The 20,963-nt window shown below is 34.7% G+C and overlaps 1 protein-coding gene across 1 annotated transcript in view; it reads right to left on the reverse strand.

The window, feature by feature from the left end:
- Positions 1-20,963, reverse strand: part of NCKAP5 (NCK associated protein 5) — a 744,993-nt gene that overhangs the window by 705,087 nt on the left and 18,943 nt on the right.

Raw genomic sequence — 20,963 nt, forward strand, 5'->3', positions numbered from 1 at the left:
ACCTCTCACCTCCATCTGGGTTATTCCTCCCCTTGCTGCAGCACCTGGCCCAGGTCCCATCTCCTTTACGAGACCTTCCTAGTCACTCCATTTGGCAATGATTTCTTTCTCTCCCAAGTTTCACAGAAGTCCTTAAAGACTTAACCTTACTAATCACCATCATCACCTAAGATGGTTCTTTAAAAATAGCAAGTTCTTAATATTTGCTTTTTGGTAGGGCCCAGGAGTTAAAAATAAATTCTCAGGATCATTTTTCAGAATAAAGTTAGTTCTATACTACTACTACTACCATAGGCAAATTTACTAGTTAAATGAAATTTGGTTGGGGGCGTATCTTTCCTACTTTAGCTGTTCCCACTCACTTTGCATCCCCCTTCTCATCTCAATTACCGGATGCATTGGTAGCTCAAAAAGCTTTCTGTAATGATGAATCCAGCCAGAAAGACTACTCAGGCCCTAAGATTTCCACCTCCACCAAAACACATCCCCCTAAGTCTTATTCTAGAATCTTGGAGTTTGATAGGTCACAATAATAATCCTTTGGCATTTAGCATGCATTTATTAAGTGCCTAATATGGAGGACCCAGTGCTTAGATGCTTGTGACACAGCCATATATAAGAGAGACCAAGTCCCTGCCTTCATGAAGTTGACATTCTAGTAGGAGCATACAGAATATAAATAAGCAGACAAATAACTCTAAATGGTGATGGGTACCTGCTATGAAGGAAATAACCCCCATAGGCTATTTTGTGGTTTAGGTATTGCTACCCTTTTGTTTTTTCATTTCCATTTTCGTGAAATATCTTTTCCCATCGCTTTACTTTCAGTCTGTGTGTTTTTCGATCTCAAGTGAGTCTCTTGCAGGCAGCATATGTAAGTGTCTTATTTTTTTAACCATTTAGCCACCCTATCTTTTGATTGGAGCATTTAATCCATTTGCATTTAAAGAGATGTTGATAAATTTGTATTTATTGCTACTTTATTATTTATATTTATCTTTTTTTTCTCCTTCTTCTTAAACAAGTCCCTCTAACATATCTTGTAATACTGGTTTGATGTTGATGAACTCCTTTAGCTTTTTCTTGTCTGAGAAGCTCTTTATCTGCCCTTTGATTCTAAATAATAGGTTTTCTAGGTACAGTCATCTTGGTTGTAAGTAGGTAAGCTTCAAATAATAGTTAAGTTGATTATCTCTTCTGGTAAATATTATTAAACTCATTATAGAGCAGCTCTAGTGACTGCATTTTATGCTCCATAACAGGCTAATGAGACTCATTTCGGGAAACGGGGATCCTTTTGATGGTTCACAAATAGCCTAATCTGCTAGGTGGAAGGCCAACTGAAGAGCTTAACCTGGGCAACTTCTTTTCATACATTACAGGGACTATTATATAGGCAGAGATTGACATTCAAAACATTTAGCAAACTGATACAGCACAGGTATTGACCAATCAGAAGGACATAGTCAACAGCAACCAGTAGTATAGCTATAGCAGTGCATCCTGGTCAAACATCAGTCTAAGTGTATGTACTACTCCTGCCCCCATCCCAAGAACTTGAAAATTTGTGAATTAACCATAAAACTATCATGGAAAGAATCAAAGTTAAGTCACCCAAAAGGATCAAAGCAAGGCTACCCAAAAGAAGCAAAATGACAACCAGGGCATGTCCATATGAAAAGGGGAAAGGTTCACAAAGGAAAAATCTGGAAAGCTGACACACTCTGCCTCCAGCACTGTCGGCAAAGATAATGCCCACGTTTACATTTACCCAGCAAAGACGGCAAGTCTAGAGGGGAAGTGAGTATGCCCCAGTGACACTTCAGCATTATGTTAGCCATTTGTATCCTCCGACAAACTCTCTTGCTCAGAGACCACTGTCATTAAGCAGTGATTTTAATTGATTCCCATGCAATTTTACTTATAGAAGAAGAATGTGCTGACCAGCAGAATTAGGCAATCTTTTGGAAAGTTACATTTTTAGTACAAATTTGTAATTTGACATCTGAATCTTTATACTCATTATTTATGTATTTGCTTAGTATATTAGTCAGCTTATGCTGCCATAACAGAATACCACAGACTAGATGGCTTAAACAATAGAAATTTCTTTTCTCACAGTTCTGGAGTCTAGATGTTCAAGATCAAGGTGCCTGCAAGGTTGGTTTCTGGTGAAGCATCTCTCCTTAGCTTGCATGTGGCCACCTTTTCTCTGGGTCCTCACATGGCCTTTTCATTAGCACACATGCTGCTGGTGTCTTTTCCTTTCCTTATAAGGACATCAGTCCTATTGAATGAGGTCTCCACTCTTAAGGCTTTATTTAACCTTAATTACCTCCTAAAAGGCCCTAACGCCAAATATAGTCACGTTGGGGGTTAGAGCTTCAACATACAAATTTTCAGGGGGTACATTTCAGTCCATAAGAGATTGTTTCAGTCAGATCTCAAAGCCTGATTACATTTTAGTGTACTAATAATCAAATTTCAGAGTCTAAAAAACTAAGAGAAAACTCTGGGTGTTAGTGGCTACTCAGACTTTCTCTCCCTGCTAGTTATTTGACTTTTGGATTTTACCATCGCCACGCACCTCACCTTGCCCTGCTATAGTCTTCTCTATGTTGCAGGTCTAAAGGTGCAAACTACATTATCAAGACTCCTTAGTTGGCTAGACAAGTTGGATTTTGCCAACAGGAGGCAGTAAGATATCAGAAGGCAACAGGGAGCCAGAAGCCAATGTCCTTTCAGCTCCAGATGAGCAGCATCAACTTCAGGCTCCAGTGACTTCCCCGATTCCTCCAACAGCTCAGCATAAGAAAGAGTAGTCCCAGCTTCCCAGGCTTTGAGCATCGCCACCTTATAGCTATTGCTCCCCCAGCCCTTCTAACAGCTTCATAACAAATTCCATGAATTAAATCCCTCTCTGCTCAAAATATCTAAAGTAGTTTCTCTTTCTCTTTTCCAGGCTTGACAATGATTGATGAACCCCATAGAGATACCTTTGGACAGGCAGCCAGCCTTCCTTGGGCAACTCCTGACTTCCTTCTTATGAGCCTCCTGAAATAACAGCATGGAATTAAAAATCCTCTCAGACACAAAGTTCCTCGAGCAGGGACAGTACTTTATGTTCCATGTTCTCCTAGGTAGTATAATGCCTTATGTATAGCAACATGGCAGATGCTCAATGAGCATTTGTTGTTTACATGATTAAATGAATGAATAAATGAATGAATGTCTACAGTTGTATTTGTGAGCATGTAAAGAGCAGGGCAGAAATGTAACATTCCTAAAGCAAAGAAATGCTATATGCATTTATAACATTGAAATTATGTTTTAGCCAAACACACGGACATACCCAAGCCTCAAAGGAAATATTTTATCATAGTTTTAAAACTATTATCAACCTAAAAATTACTGCTTAGGCCTTGCCTGTACTAACAAAATACCATAAGTTCATGTCTTGTCTATGGCTTTTCAAAACTCTAGTTATAAAGAACACACATCTATTTCCAAGTGATGGGTTGAAAGCCTCTCCCTCCCTGCACAGGGAGGAAAATGGTTCAAGAGTTGAAGGAAGACAGGCTATTAGGCATCTTTTTGTGACTGATGTTCATTCATACTGATGTTTTCTCTCCTCTTACATTCATTTCTCTCTGACTGATGAAAATACTATTTATTAGTATTTGTAGAAATCTGAGTTGGCCTTAATAAACTCTCTTTAATTTTCCTCACAGATAGTAATGGCCTTCAGACAGACCCTTTAATATTAACGGACTGTATAATTTTCAAGGGACAATAACCAAACAACGCCTCTTAAAATCTCAAAGGCACATTTCCTCACATGCATAGTGACACACATGCAGACACACACTCACATACACACTCACCATCTGCACACTTACCTATAAACTTTCATACCCTCATACACATCCTAAGGATAGTTTTCTGTCTCTCTGCTTTCCCGCTCCACAATCCTGCTTTCAAACTTGAATAGTAGTGCCAGAAAAAAAATGGAGAAAAATGGTAGAGCCAAAAGACGTCGGCAGTTTGGCTCCCAGCCCTCTTTGCCATGTAAATTTGAGCATGTTCCGTAACATCTATGAGTTTACACTTCCTAATGTGTTCTCACCAGGTTATTGTGAGGTTCCAGTGTGATAATGTATGAAAAAGCCCTTCCACATCTAGATTCAAGGTATTTTTTTAGTCAGCTTCATTAAGCAACACACAATGTAAGATATCATTGTTTGCAGCCTCATAAACATCCAGAGTACAGAGACGGTCTCAATTTCTTTGGCATACCCTCTGCAGCACCCAGAACACTGGCTCTTACAAATCCAACAAAGGATAATTTCAGAATTGAATATGCCAAAGACAAATCAAAAGGGTAGCGAGTTTCTTGTCCCTTACAAGACAGCTCAACAGATCTCCACCTTGGCTGCTCCTTAGAATCACCTAGGAGCTGTTTACCTAGGTACCAATATACCAATGACCAGGCCTTATTGCAGACCACTAGAATCTCTAGAGATGTGGTTCTCAAACTTTGCTGCACATTAGTCACCTAAGGAGTCACCAAGGCCCATCCCCATGCCAAATAAATCAGGATCGCTAGGGGTGGAACCCAGTCATCATTATTTTAAGATCCCTCGATGACTCCAACATGGAGCCAACTGAGCACCAGTTTGAGATGGGAAGGTATGGCCTCATTCTTTGATCTTCTTCCCCTTCTCAAAGGCTGAGGAACATGCAGCTATTGGCAGAAGAGACTACCTTTCTTTAACAACTGCAACCAGCAATTCTTAATCTGCAAACTCTGACCCCAAAGAAGAGAAATGTTAGGTACAAACAATTTGGATCAGCACCTTCCTATCCCACACTCTCAGGCTAATAGTCCTCCTTAAATTGATCTTTTGCTTTGTGCAGAAACTGATGTTGACTATAGATAGAAATATCACATCTAGATTACAAATAATGCAGAAATATGTTAGGAACTCAGAGCAAGGCCATCACTTAGAGAATGAGGGAACAAATTTCCAGTACCAAGGATAAGAATGGCAGAAAACTGTGGCTCAAATGCTCCCAAACCCACCCTCTCTTTTCTCCCCACAGCTCTCCACAGGGAGCACCTTGCTTTCATTTCAAAGTGCAAAGAGCAGGAAGGGAAAAAAAGAAATTCCAAATCTGTAAGATTTGTTTGTAACTACACTAAACAAAATGTTTGGAACTCCTGTGAGCTTTGTATTGAAATTTTTTCCTCCCAATACATCAAGCCCACATAAAGGACAGCAGATGGCTTGCCATATACTTTAAATATATACACACAACATTTTCCTTTCGGAAGATACATTGACTTAATAACTTTCTGCTACTGACACATCCAATCATGAGGTATATGGGTAAAGGTGTATGTGTACGCACACATTTGCATGTGTATATGTCGGTGTGTATGTGATTGAGTGTGTGTGAGAGTGCATGCGTGTGTGTGTATGCATGCACTCTGACTAAACAGAAAACTGCTGTCTCCATTCCGGACGTGAGTATAAAAAAATACCAAATTACGGGATTTTTCAACCATAAGTTGTCTATTTAAACCTTAATAGCACCCTGAAACTGATTTAGAAGAAAATTAAATGCTAACAGGCTTCCCAAATGTGCTGTCCATCTTTGTCAGATAAACGAGTGGCTGGAGACACTCTCTGAGGGATGTGACAACAGTTTTTTTCTTTGAAGTGGAGGAAAATTTTGCATGATGATGAAAACTGGTTTTAAAAAATGTTTTCATGAGCTTATGTTTATTAAACTTCTTGCCCTAGAAGCTGTTCAGTAGCTTAGAGCTGATAATTTAAATGCTGGACAGACCCCTGAGAATCACTGCCCCATGGTGCCTTCTAGATATACGGCACCTCCAACACAGACAACTAGAGAATACAGCAAATCTTGGCTATTGTTCAACATGCAGCTTCAGTAAACTGGAACAGTTAAAGAATTGATATTAATTTGAACTGAGTTCCTTAGGAATGGAAGACAGGGAAAACTCTTGGAACCTCTAAAATGTCCAAAATTCAGTAATTTTCAATCCTTATCATTTAAATATATTTTTTACATTAAGATATACTTCACATTTCATAAAATTCACCCCTTTAAATTGCACCCTTTCTATTATCCAACACTTACTTATTTGCTACAGAAACTGGGGATTGTGTGCCACTCCTATAGGAACACAAAGAAGTTCCCTCATCACTGCTTGAGCTCCATCAAGCTTGACTATCCCATGTCACCATCATTTTAGGTAGCAGCATCCTGGACAGTTCTGAGTTCAAATTCTTCAATTGAAAGTTCTGTGCTTTGAGCAATTTAACATCTCAGCCTAAGTTTCCTCATGGATAAAATTAAGATAACAACAGCGATCACTTTAACAAGATTGCTCTGAGGATTAAAAGGATGCCTGTGTTGGAATATCAGAGTATTCCTTTAAATATAATTCAACAGAATTCCTTTCCTTTAGAATTCAGTAACATTTATTCGATATTTACTTTGATCCAGGCCCTGCATTAGGCTTGGGTGCCCGAGAGAGAGAGAGACAGAGAGAGTGAGAGAGAGAGATAAAGTAAAATTCTCTCAAATTTAAAGAAAGTTTAAAATCTAAAAGGAAGTAAAGATTTATATATTCGTAGTAAAAAAGGTAGAAAAATGTGAATAAATGAATGAATGATTTTAGTATAAAGAAAATTCACTTTCTATTTGGATAATCATGGAAAACTTGCCTATACTGTCATTCGAAGTATTTCCAGCTGATTTCCAGACACAAATTATTGTTACATTATTACAGTGTATGAACTAAAAGCTAAGAGACAGAATGGCAGGGGTTTGGACCAAGATAAGCATTTCGGCTCTGGCTGCTCTTCTCAAACCATCTGTTCTTTCTCTCTCACTCTTTCTTTGTAAAGGTTTTCCCCGCTGTTTAGTTCCCTGCTCTGCCTCTTCTCCATTTATCACTTTAGAAAGGTTTCTAGTTCATTACATGAAATGTCTACATGTTGCCCACAAAGTCTTAAGGGGAAAGTCAGTGTAGAAATGAAACAGATAAATAACTTTAAAAATAAATAAATAAGTTAAATAAATAAATAAACAAATGCACGTAACCCCAGTAGATTGGAAGAATATTTAGATAAGTGACTAGGGAAAAGAATTTTTACACTGTGTCATCTGCTAACGCTAATGAGTTAATTAAATTAGAAAAATTTCACTGCCAAAAGCAAAAACATCCAAATACGTGGGATGCTGGGGGAATTATATAGTCCATAGTACTAAAAGCATTCTGTTCAAGCTTTTTTTTTTTCTTTGAGAAGGCAGTAGAGAGTTGCACTTAAAAAACCATCCAATTTCAAGAGCATATTTTCCATCTGGGGCTACTTGGGTAGAGCATGCTCTAAACTCTGCAAATCCCACTGAGAGGCAACATGACTTGTTAAGAAAACAGTTTATGAAAAACAATGTTTTGTGAAGATCCAGCAAAAGGTTTAACTGTGATGTCCCTATACATTGCTGAATTCATTATTTTCCACTAAACGCTTTTGCGTACAAGTGAAAAAACAAAAGATTCGGAAAATACAGTAAAATAAATTGAAAGTCAATATATTTTTGCTAAGACTTTAGCTAATAATCAGAATATTTCCAGCTACCTGGAATCCTTTTTCACTTTAAGAGGTTATTCACTTTTGTAGTCATCTCCTTCCACACACAACTCTCTTGCCTCAAATAATCCTGATGTGAAAAAAAAAAGTGCCAAAAGCCTAGTAAATAAGATTATGGGATTAAGCCTTAAAAACTCATTCAGATGCTAAAAATATTAATAATTATTAATAAATCGCAAAATGTAAAATATGACATTAAAGATGTCCTATGTAATAACAGCTGTTGAAATGTATGAGAAAATTTTCAAAGATGTTTATCTTCTTCTATTCAGTGTTCAATTAACTTGAGAGTGCTATTCACTTGTGGAGAGGGGTGAGCTAAAATTTCTTTGAAAGATAAAACAGTCAATGACCACCTACTCAAAATGATAGCTAGAAAAAGTTTAAGTTTTATGTGCGGATATGTGTATATGTTTATGTGCTATATACACATCTATAACTACACACGCATATATATTTATATACCTATACAGCATATATGATCATTTTCTCTCTTTTCATCATTATTTCTCCCTGGATATAGGCAATAATAATCAAAACATATATTTGGGCTTTTTCTTCATGTGATTGGTTGTTTCTTTTTACTTGCACTTTGAAGGCTCAGGAATAAGAGATCTATGGATAGTTGGTTAACCAGTGCTTCTCAAATTCATGAATAGGAATCATTGGCAGATTTCATTAAAATGCAGATTTTAATTCAGCAGGTAAGTAATAAAACCTGAGGTTCAGTATTTCTAATATACTGATGCTTCTGGTCTGTGAATTGTACTTCAATAGTAAAGGATCTGAAACTTAAAACAGAGAACTCTGTCCACATGTAAGAGTGAAATTCTAAGAACTTTCTCATAAAGCTATGTTCATCTAGCTAGATGTTATGACTCAGTTCTTGACACATTCTAATATATATCACGGGCTAGAGTTTAAATCATATACAATTCTTGTGGTAATCTCTACTTGGGACATTTGGAAGCACAGATCCTGAGGATTAAAGGGTTTCTTCCAGGTCCCCTCTTCCCCGACCCACCAATAACAGTAATTGCCTCTAAAATAAACCTAATAAATGATTTCTGCTTGACTCTGCCAGTGACAGAAGCTCACATTGCCTCACACAGTGTTCACATTTGGGGTGTTGAATGGTTAGAAAGTTTCATTTTGTCCCTTGGATTTTCACCCACTGGCCACAGCTCTGTTCCCTAGAGCAGGGGTCCCTAACCCTCAGGCTTCAGACCGGTACCAGTCCATGGCCTATTAGGAACAGGGCCACACAGCAAGAGGTGAGTGACAGGCCAGCCAGAGAAGCTTTGTCTGTATTTGCAACCGCTCCCCAGCACTAGCATCACTGCCTCAACTCCACCCTGGATCATCAGGCATTAGATTCTCATAGGAGCACCGGTCCCTGGTGCCAAAAAGGTTGGGACCGCTGCCCTAGAGCAAATTAAGTTTTCTCGTCATCAAGCAAAACACCTCATTTCTTCAACATTTTCACGTGTGAGAAAATTTCCACAGCCTTCACCTTCCTTGGCACTAAGAAACTTCCTAAAATCTGATTCTTTTTAAAAAATTACATCATAATATATATATTTATTCTCCTAGCAAAAGACTTAAGCAGTAAAAATTGTACATAGATTATAATGAAAATTATATTCACTCTCCCCCTTGTTCCTTCTCTCCCCAGAGGTAATCACTTTTAATAGTTTTTTCTATTTGTTTACTTGCAGAAATATGTAAATAGATAGATTTTTTTCATTCTATATAAATGGTATCATCTATTATTCTGTGATGACATTTTTCACTTGATATATTCAATACATATTGGCCTAATTCATTTTTTACAACATCACGTTATTCTACAGAAAGAATTCGTAATCTATATTCTATTGAAAAAATAGAAATTTAGATTGGCACGGTATTTTCTGATTTTCTAATAGACAGTGCTGCCATGAGCACTGTATACTCATGCATCTTTTGTGCTGTGAAAGTTTCTCTATATACACTTCTAAAGGTGGAATTACAGTGTAAATTTTTTAATTTTGATAGAAATTGTCTAACAGTCTTTGAAAACATTTTAAGAATGTACACTAGCAGTGTATGAGACTACATATTTTGCACATGGCTGTCACTGCTGAACAGAATCAATGTTAAAACTTTTTCGAATTGGTTGGTAAAGGAAAAAAAGATCCTATTGCTTTAATTTACATCACATAATTATTAGTGAAGTTGGGCATCTTTGTATGTATGATGGTTATTTGAATTATTTTTCTCTGCATTGCCTACTTAAATTATTTACCCATTCTCCTATTGCTTCATTTTTTTTTTTGCCTTATAGAAACTGTTAATACATTTTAATTACTAATTTCGTATTACAGAGTATTGCAAATATTTTCTACCAGGCTCTCTTGGCTCTTCACTTTGTTCATCATTGTTTTGTAGACGATGCATCAATCTTTTCCTTTATACTTTTTAAATTAAAAGAACATTTCCCCTTACATTCTCTTAATAGTTTTGTAGTACCATATGAATATAGTTTTGTCCACTGTATAAAGCATTGATTTAACTTGATTTTTAAAAGGATATTCATTAATTCTGTGATTGAAGTTTCTCCCACTGATTTGAAATGCTCCATAATAATAACAAAGTTCAACATGTGCATGGTTGTTCTCCTTGACTCTTAAAAAACAAACAAAAAAAACAAACAAACAAAACAGATCTATTTGCCTATCTTTGCACTAATACCACAATGTTTTAATTATGAAGTTTAGTAAATTTTGACATCTTACAGGTCAAGTCCCCCTTGTTGTTGTTTTGCTTGGAATTTTTCTTGGCTATTTGTGCTCATTTTTGTCTTTCAGTTTAACTCTAGAATCAGCTCATTATGTTCCAGAAAAAGAACTATATAGATTTTTCTGGATTGAACTTTGCAGATTATTTAGAAGAAAATTTACATCATTATTTTTCAGTCTTCCTCTTCAATGATGTGAAATGTGTGGTAGTTTATTTAACAGCCTCAAATTTCTCCCATCCCAGGATGCCCTCTCTCTTTTTTGAAATTTGCTGTCCATTTCTCTACTCCCTGAATCTGGAATGAAGTATGGCTCTTTTGACCAAGAGAATGTGGCAAAATAATACTGAGGTCTAATGGTAGACTTTTAAGAGGACTTGAAATTTCTGTCTTCTCTCTTGGAAGAGACCACCATACTATACAGAAGTCCAGTCTAGCCCACTGAAGGAGGAAGACTGAAGTGCTCTAGTTGACAGCCACACCAACTGCCAGATAACTGGGTGAAGCTACCTTGGACCCCTCAGCTCTAGTTAAGCCTTCAGAGGACCACAGTTATATGAGACTAAAAGAACCAGATTACCAGTTCATGTGACCACAATAAAAAAAAAAAATGAGTCATTGTCATTTTGAGTAACCAAGTATTGGAACAGTTTGTTATTCAATAATAGATCATTTCAATAGAATATCTCTCCATTAATCTGGGTCATGGTCCTTCAATAAAGTGTTGTAACTTTCATTAAATAGCCTTTGGGCATATCTTCTTTAAATCCTAGGTGTTTATGTTTTTGTTGCTCTTGAGATTAAATAATATTCTCTAATTACATTTTCTAATTGGTTATAGGTAATGTAGAAAAAACTATTGGTCAATAAACTTTGCCTTTTTTTAAGTTCTCTTGCTAGTTCTAAATATGCTTATTTTTATTCTGTTGGATTTTCTAGATAGAAAATAAGATTTTTGACTCTTTCCAATATTTACAGTTCTTATTTCTTTCTCTGGTCATATTGCATTAGCTAGGAGAACAAATTGATGTAGGTACTTTTGTCTCTTCAGTGGAATTAATTCTAACTTTTTTCCTGAATATGATAAAAGTTAGCTACCAATTATCAGATTAAGGAAATTTCTAAATATTCCTGGATCCCTATAATGCTTTAAAATGTTTTATTTTAAAATTTTAACTAAAAATAAACATATCAAAAATAAAGTAACAACCATTCCTGTACCCACCACCCATATTTAACAAAGTTAATTTTTTGCCATATGTGTTTTAATCTTTTCTTTATTCTTCCTTTTTTCCCTTCCTTCCTTCCAAGAAATAAAGCTTTATAGATACAATTATGGCCCCATTAGCCACTGTTCTGTAATGGTGAAGAATCCTGGCTATGTATGAATTATACTTTTACTATGTTTGTATGTGCCAAGAATGATATACGGTATTGTTTGATGTGCATGTTTTAAGTTTACACATGGTATCATGTTTTTGGTATTCAGTTGTGGCTTTTTTTTTTTCCACTTAACATTACTGCATTTTTTCCCACTTAACATTATGGTATTAAGATTTATGTATTGATAAAAGGTGTTCTCATTCATTTTAAATATTTTAAGAATCCTATTCAATAGATTTATGACAGTCTATCTACCTAATTTCCGCAAAATAAATATTTAGGTTGTTTCCAGTGCTTTGCCACTCACATAACAAACAATGCTGCTTTGAATATTCTTGCTCATGCATCTTTCTGAACAAAGGCAGAAAAGTTTCTCGTACCGAGAACTCTCTGGGTCATTTCTTACACAAGTGTTCAATTTATCAGGCAATGTCAAACTGCTCTCCCAAAATGGTTATACTGTAGCAATTTATACTTGTATCAGACATATACTATATATCTATTTATATAGGGCCACAAACCATTGTGATATCTAAGGTTTTGTCCCAAGAACCAATTTTTGTCACCACTGAAAACACTTCTATCTAAAGATTTAAAATACTTTCAGATTCTTCAATTTTCTTTTTTGGGAAATTTGAGTTGATTTTCTTACATAATCAGCAAGGTTTATGACACTTTTGACCAATAGAAGGGAGGCATAGTGATAATGACTTCTGGATTATTTCACTAGGTGCACACTCATTTGACAAAGTGCCTTACTAGGAAAGTCGGGGCGGGGCGGCCAGGGGAAAAAGGAGGACTGGGCAAAGTCAACAGCTGCAAACCCAACGAGATAGAAAGTCAGGAAGGTAATGTAAATGAGGGAAGCTGGCCTCAGAGGAACTGCATCCACCTGGAAGCATGCATCCTGTCCGAAGAGGGCAGCTGGCACTCAGCTGCTGCCAAACCGCCGTGCAGGCATGAAGGTCTATTTTACCAAACTCTTCAATTTTTCAAGAGTAGCCAGAAATTCAGATATTATGTAAAACTTCTCAATTTTTAAAGATTGCTTAGGTTTTTAAAATCTATTTCAGAAGCCAAATAAAACTCATTTCTGAGAAGCATGCAGCCTATAAATTTGCAAATTTTGGCTACATGAGTTCTCACAAATCTTCCTCCTCCTCTAAAATTTGATAATTATTTTTTCAATTTTGAATTAATGTAAAACTCCAAGAAGATTGCAGTCTTAAATACTAACATACACGGGGGCGGGGGCGGGACATAAACTAAGCAATGGCGGTTTGGTGATTTAACATCCTATCACTTGCCTATGCGAATGGAAGAAACCCAAACTTTCTTTTTAAAGGTAATTTATTCTTTTTTTATATGATGTCAAAATATGGAAGCAATTATCATTAAGTTATAAAATAAGTTCTGAAAGTGTAAAGGTTTTTTCTCCTTATTTTAAAATTAAAACATTACTTGGGTTACTAAATAATTTTTAGATATTCATGTATGTATGCCATTATAGCACAGAGATAAAAAGTCTCTCCAAGAAGGATAATTTCATATTTTTTTTTTAGTTTAACAGGTTCTCTGATGTATATAAGTATATGCTTCTGGAGATTTTTGGTTGTCTTTGTGTTTTTGCTTCCTTGCTAGTTTTGGTATTTCTGTCTCACCTACACACAAAAATAATTAAAGTCACAAGTGACTATATGATACGTCACACTAATTACCTGATTTATGACCACATCTACATTTCATATTTTGCTCTGGAGATGGTTTCTGTGGGGTTTAGCAAATCTTAATATATTTTGAAAACTCAAATGTAAGGTTTGTATATTGGGTTCTGTGAGTAATTATATATATATATATATATATATATATATATATATCTTCGGACAAATTATTTCATTTCTCTGGTCTGCAGTTTTCTCATATCACATGTAAGAAGAATGAACTAAGTAATCTCTAAGGTCTCTTTTGGCCCTAAAATATTTTGATCTATAAAAGAAGTTAAAGGGATTAAAATCTTTGGTTTTAAATTCATTGCATTTTTTAATTTACAGCTTTATCGAGATATAATTCACTTATCATATTATTGACCCATTTAAAGTACATGGCTCAGTAATTTTTAGTAAATTGTACAGAGTCATGTAACCATCACCTCTCTATAGTACTTTTAAAATGCTTTCAACACTCCAGAAAGAAACCCCATACACATGATGATCCTTCCCCAAGCCCTCTCCCATACCCAGCATCAGGGAACCACTAAACTGCATTCTGTCTCCATGAATTTTATTGTAGACATTTGACATAAATCAAACCATGATGAGTAGTTTTCATGGCTAATTTCTTTCACTTAGCCATAACATTTTCGAGAATCATCCATGTCGTAGCATGTGTCGGTACTTCATTTCTTTTTATGGTTGAATAATATTCCATTCCATGAAATATCATATTTTATCTATTTATCAGTTGTTAGACATTTGGATTGTTTCCACGTTTTTGCTATGGAAATCATGTACAATTTTCTGTATAGACATATGTTTTCATTTCTCTTGGGTATATCTAGAAATAGAATTGCTGGGTCAAAAGGAAATTCTTGGTTTAGCAGCTTGAGGAACTGCCATACAGTTTTCTAAAGTGGATATACCACTTCGCATTCTCACCAGAAATGTATTAACATTACAATGTTTCCACACTTTTGCCAACATTTGTTATTGTTCATCTTTTTTATTATAGCCAATCTAACAGATGTAAGGTGTAGTTTTGATTTGCATTTCCCTAATGACTAAAAATGCTGAACTTCGTTTTTTATGTGTTTATTAGCTATTTGTATATCTTCTTTGAAGAAACATCCATTCTTTATTTTGGTGATTTGCCTTTTCAATATTTCATTGTAAGAGTTCGTTATATATTCTGGATACAAGTCATTTTCCAGATATACTATCATCAAATATTTTCTCCCATTCTGTTGGTTATCTTTTCATTTTCATTATAGTTTCCTTTAATATACAAATATACTTTTTTTTATTTTACTGAAGTCCAAGTTATCTATTTTTGTTGTTGTTGCTCATGCTTTAGTATCGTATCAAAGAAACCATTGTCTATTTCAAAGTAAAGATTTACTCCTATTATAGGAGTTTTATAATTTTAGCTTTTACACTCAATTCTATGATTCATGTAAAGTAAGGGTCCAAATTTGTCCTTTTACTCATGGATCCAGTTGTCCTAGGACTATTTTTTTAAAAGACAGTTCCTTCCCCCACAAAATTGTCTTGGTGCCCTTATCAAAAATCATTTGACTATAGTGTGAGTTGATTCCTGCACTCTCAATTCTATTAATTTGATGTTTATGTCTAGCCTTATGACAGTACCACACTATCTTGATTACTATAGCTTTGTAATAGGTTTTAAAATTGGGAGTGTGAATCTTCCAACTTCTTCATTTTCAAGATGGTTTTGACTATTTTCCACATAAAAATACTTTGCATTTCCATATGAATTTTATGATCAGCTTATAATTTCTACAAAAAGCCAGCTGGGATTTTGATAGAAATTGCATTGAGTCTGTAGATCAACTTGTGGAATACTGCTACCCTGATAATGCTGTCTTCTATTCATAAAAATGGGGTATCTTCCCACTTATTTAAATCTTAATTTCTTTCAATAATGTTTTGTAGTTTTTATGCACAACTCTCACACTTTGCTAAATTTATGTCTAGGTGTTTTATTCTTCAGGTTGCTATTATAAGTGTGATTTATTTCTTAATTATGATTTTGCATGGCTCATTGCACTGTGTCTCTTTTAAGCTTCAGAATGAAAAACTAAATTACACTTCATTCATTTTAACTTTTTTTGTGATTGATTTAAATGATAGACTCATTTTTATTTTAGTTCTAAATAATACATTTCATTTTATTTTTAAATTTTATTTTTATTAAGTCATGAAAATACTCCTAAAGTTTGTATACAGTATATTGGAATTGAAGTTAAGCTGAATGCCTAGCCTACCCAATTAAATCACTTAGAATAAATTGCAGTATACTTCCACCATCTTTTACTAGCACTCAATGAACATTAACTGAATGCACAACTAACATTGTCTTACCAGCCCACTTTTGTTTAAAACGCATTCATCCCTATATAACTAGCAAATTGAATTTAACTCCCATGATCTCAGAAAAAGAGACTAAAAACGTAAATACCCTCATCATTTAAAGCTTGTTGCTTTGATTAAATATTTGCATTTTTTTTTTTCTATTAAAGGAAGCATTTCCTTTGACTTCCAAAGGGGGAAAAAAAAGTACCAGAAACCTGAATTTCCATTTTACTTTGGAGGGACTCCACTCAAACCATTCTAAAACTGCCACTGTACCATTGCATTTTTAAATTATGCTAATATTGTTGAAGGTATAAAATGGAATTATGTGTCTTGGAAGAGAAATAAAATAAATTCTGTCTACTGTGTTTTTTCCTGGCAAATATACCACGTATTTAAATAGAAAGTCACATTAGTCAGTTCAGTGGCTCTTGAAAACTTTGAGGACCAGAGGAAGTCAAATACCCAACAGTGAGGAAAAATACAAACATTTGACATACAAATTAAACATTTTTGTGCACAATTTTAAGAATCCATGATTAATCTGGAGTCCAATCATGGATAAATGGACCTCAAAGTAAGAACCTTCACACAAATAATAGTTGAAAAAGATATGTAACTGTCACAGGTAAATTTCAAGGAATATATAAACAAGATAAACATCTCTGTGAACCAGAAACTGAGTTCAGAGAAGAAAGAGGTTATTGAGGTTCTGGGCCTACTGAGTTCTGGCTCTAGAGACACACAAAATTGGGAAAGAGCTTGACACCTAATATGTATTAAGCATTAAAAGCTTTCCATGAGTGTTTGAAGACAAAAGACAGCAGGCTCTCTTCATGAAAACAGAGTAAGGAAAATCTCTCAATCTTGAAAAAAAGCATGGTAAAAACTAATGGCTGCCTGAGGCTACAGCTAATATAAGATGCTGGTCTGCACAGCAGAAGAAAAGATGGTCTCAAAGACAGAACTTTCACTAAGTCATTGGCTAGCTCACCTTCATCTGAGATGTGCTCAAGTTTATATTACAATATAGATGCATTAGGTCACTCATATAAAACCTGGTCTGGACTGGGTGTCTGCTAAGCATTCTGGAAGCATCCATAAATCCTCTAGATGAAGGACAGTATACAGAGAAAAGGGGGGAAAAACCCCATGCAAGATGAAACGGAAATTTTAACGCACATGAAAACTAATACTAAGAAGAGTCAAATTAAAAAAAAATTAAAACATGAAGAGAATTCACTGTCAAAGAAATAAAAATAAACAAAGATTGACATCAAAAGAAGACATACAAATATGACCAACAGGTACATGAAAAGGTGCTCAACATCATTAATTATCAGGGAAATGCAAATTAAAATCACAATGAAATATCACCTCACACCTACTAAGATAGCTATTATCAAAATGCCAAAAGATAAGTGTTAGCAAGGAAGAAAAGGGAATCTCTGTGCCATGTTGGTGGGAAAATAAGTTGGTACAGCCACTATGGAAACGTTATGGAGGTTCCTCAGAAAATTAAAAATAGGACAATATCTGATGCGATAATCCTACTTCTGGATATATGTGCAAAGGAAATAAAATCTGAATCTCAAAGAGATAGCTGCATTTCCAAGTTCACTGCAGCATTATTCACAATAGCCAAAATATAAAAACAACCTAAGTATTCACTGATTAATGAATTGATAAAGAAAATGTAATATGTGTGTTTCTCTCTTACACACACAAGTATTATTCAGCCTTTAACAGCAAGGAAATTCTGTCATTTGCAACAACATAAATGAACCTGGAGGAAAGGTTATGCTAAGTGAAATAAACCAGACTCAGTAAGATAAATTTTTCATGATCTCACTTAGATGTGGAATCTAAAAATGTCAAACTCATAAAAGAAGAGAGCAGAATGGTGGTACCCAGGGGTTAGAGGACATGTTAGTCAAAGGGTATAAAGGCTCAATTAAAGTATGACAAAGTTCTGCAGACCTAATATACAGCATGGTGACTATAGTTAATAACACTGGATTGTGTATTTGAAATTTGTTAAGAGACTTTATCTTATATGTTCTCATCACAAAAAAAGTAACTATATGAGGTGATATATATGTTAATTAGCTTGATTGTGGTACTCATTTCACAATGTATACGTATATCAAAACACCACATTGTACACCTTAAAAGTATACCATTTTTATTTGACATGCATACCTCAATAAAACTGGAAAACATAAGCAAAAATCAAACCAGAGATGGAAGAGCATTTATAAAAAGGAATGAAAAATTGTGACACAAGAACAGCAAATAAGAAACACAAACAAAAGAACAGCAAATAAGAAACACAAGAACAGCAAATAAGAAACACAAACAAAAGAGATGAAGAAAGATCTATTATAAATCTAGAAAAGTAAGGTCTGAAATACAATACCATAAGCAAGATAAAGTCTAGACAAAACAATCAAAGAGGGAATTAGTGTGTTAAAAAATTGTACTGATGAATTCACCTAGAATGAAAGACAGAGAAAAAGTTGGAGATAAGAAATATCAATTAAAAGACTTAAAATGCATCAAAGAAATTCAAAAAAAAAAGAAAAAAGGAAAAGAGAGAATGACATAAAGAAATATCCTAAAAGATAATGACTAAAAATTTTTCAATTTAATAAAAATTAAAATAAATAAAAATAAAAATAAGTATAAATAAAAATAAATTCATAACAATATGTATAATGTTAAAACTATAGAAACATTAACTTTAAGAGAAAATCCTTAAGAATACTAGAGAAGTCTTCAAAGTGTCATACAAATGAAAACCTATTAGTTAGACAGCTAGACTGGCAGCATAAAAACAAATGCCTGAGCACAAGAGGATAAAGTCTTCAAAGTGCTGAGGGCAAATAACTGTGAACCTCGAATTCTGAACTGAACTAGAATATAACCCAAAAATAAGAACAAAATAAAAATCTTTTAGATTTACTAACAAACGTTTACTTTTCCCACTCACCATGAAACTACTGAAGGATGTACTAAAAGTTCGTGATTTTTTTTCTTATAGTCTTTATTTTGCTATAACTTCTATTGAAAAGATGTAATAGTATAGTAAAGTTACTTTTTTAAAAAAGGAAAAGAATTTAACTGACACGGGATTATGTAAATGAGAACAAAAAATGAGAGCAACAGTTACAGAGAAAATAGCTAATTTAGTTATGTGAATTAATTCAAAGATGAGTATAATAAAAGATGTTAAACTTTATGCAATCTATGTTAATTACATCATGGTCCTTTGAACTCTTCATATCCTCATGTACGTATCCTTGAGAAAAATCCTTTCTGAAATTATTTTAAAAAAACATTCTTGACTATGTATAAAATGTGTGGACTAGAAATAGAGAAAGCATCATAAGTATCTTTACCTTCAGTACCTGGCTTAGTACTCAGCAAATAGTTGGTAGTTGATAATTTTCTGGATATTCATAGAAAATAAGAAAAACAACAATAACAAAAGACCAGTGTCAACACTGTGTTGTAACTTAATGTTGACTGATTCAGAAGTAAAGGAGATTATGTTTCGGTGGTGAACACGCAATGCAATGTACAGATGATGTATTAATGAATTATACACTTGAAACTTATATGATTTTATTAATCAATGTCACCTCTATAATTTTTTTAAAAAATAAACAAAAAATATAATTAGGAAAAAGAAATGTGAACAAAGAGTGACCACAGTTATTATGCAGTTATATTTACTTATTAAAAATAATTTAAAAAATAAATAAAAAGTTTTGGGTGGCTCACAAAATGGTTGGGAGGGCTGGAAACTAGACTAGGGCTAAGCTGGCAGAAACAATCCTCAAAACCACACCGCAGGACTAGGCTGACGAGGAGCGCGTTGCTGCTGCCTCTCCCAAAATGCAGCTTCTCTCCTGTATCCCCTAATAAAAGCTCCATACCCCTGCCATCACCCAGGAATTAAAATAGAAAGTTTTGCACAGGAATTATTCGCACACTTTATTCACTTCGAGAATGAATTCTTTCACATAGTACATCTGCTTGGTGGCACTAAAGTTACATGCCTGCATCCCAGTTCGCAGGAGCCTGAAAATTTGAGTTCTGACTTCACTGTTGGGGAGGTGGTCATAATGTAGGAATGCCCCAAATATAGAAAAATGGTTCATAAGATGACAAGCAGCCTCAGATATGACAAATATCTACAACAACATACTTATAAAAATAGGAGTACACCTTACATAATTCTCCACCTACAGCTATGTAGTATCATTTAATGCCATTAAGTATTCTTCCACAGTATCATTTTTGAGGACTATGCAACATCTCATAATTGGATGCATCATAATGTGTTTTACAATTCTTTATTTTTTATTATTATTTTTTTTATTATGGTGACATTGGTTAATGAAATCCAGTAAGTTTCAGGTGTACAATTCAACAGAAAGGCATGTATATACATTGCATTGTGTGTTCACTGCCCATAGTTATAGTTCTTTCTGTCCCCACATATTTGACCCCCTTTACCCTGTCTACCTCCCCATCCCCACTATCCTCTGGTAACCACTAGTCTATAGTCCTTGTCCATAAGTCTCTGCTTCTTTGTTCTGTTTGTTTGTTGCTTTTAGGTTTATATCTCACATATAAGTAATATTATGTGATTTTCAACTTTTCCTGTCTGGCTTATTTCCCTTAGCATGATTATCTCAAGGTCCATCCAGGTTGTCGCAAATGGCAGTATTTCATCTCTTCTTATGACTGAGTAATAGTCCATTGTATATATGTACCACAGCTTCTTTAGCCAATCATCTGTTGTAGGACACTTCTGTTCCTTCCATGTCCTGGCCACCGTAAATAATGCTGCTATGAACATGAGTGTACAAATATCTTTTCAGATATGGATTTTCAAGTCTTCAGGGTGAATACTCAGTAAAGGTATTGCTAGGTCATATGATAGATCAATTCTTACCTTTTTGAGGAACTTCCATACTGTTTTCCATAGTGACTGTTCCAATTTGCCATCTCACC

This window comes from Pteropus medius, unplaced genomic scaffold (assembly GCF_902729225.1).
Source record: "Pteropus medius unplaced genomic scaffold, Ma_sr-lr_union100, whole genome shotgun sequence".
NCBI lineage: Eukaryota > Metazoa > Chordata > Mammalia > Chiroptera > Pteropodidae > Pteropus > Pteropus medius.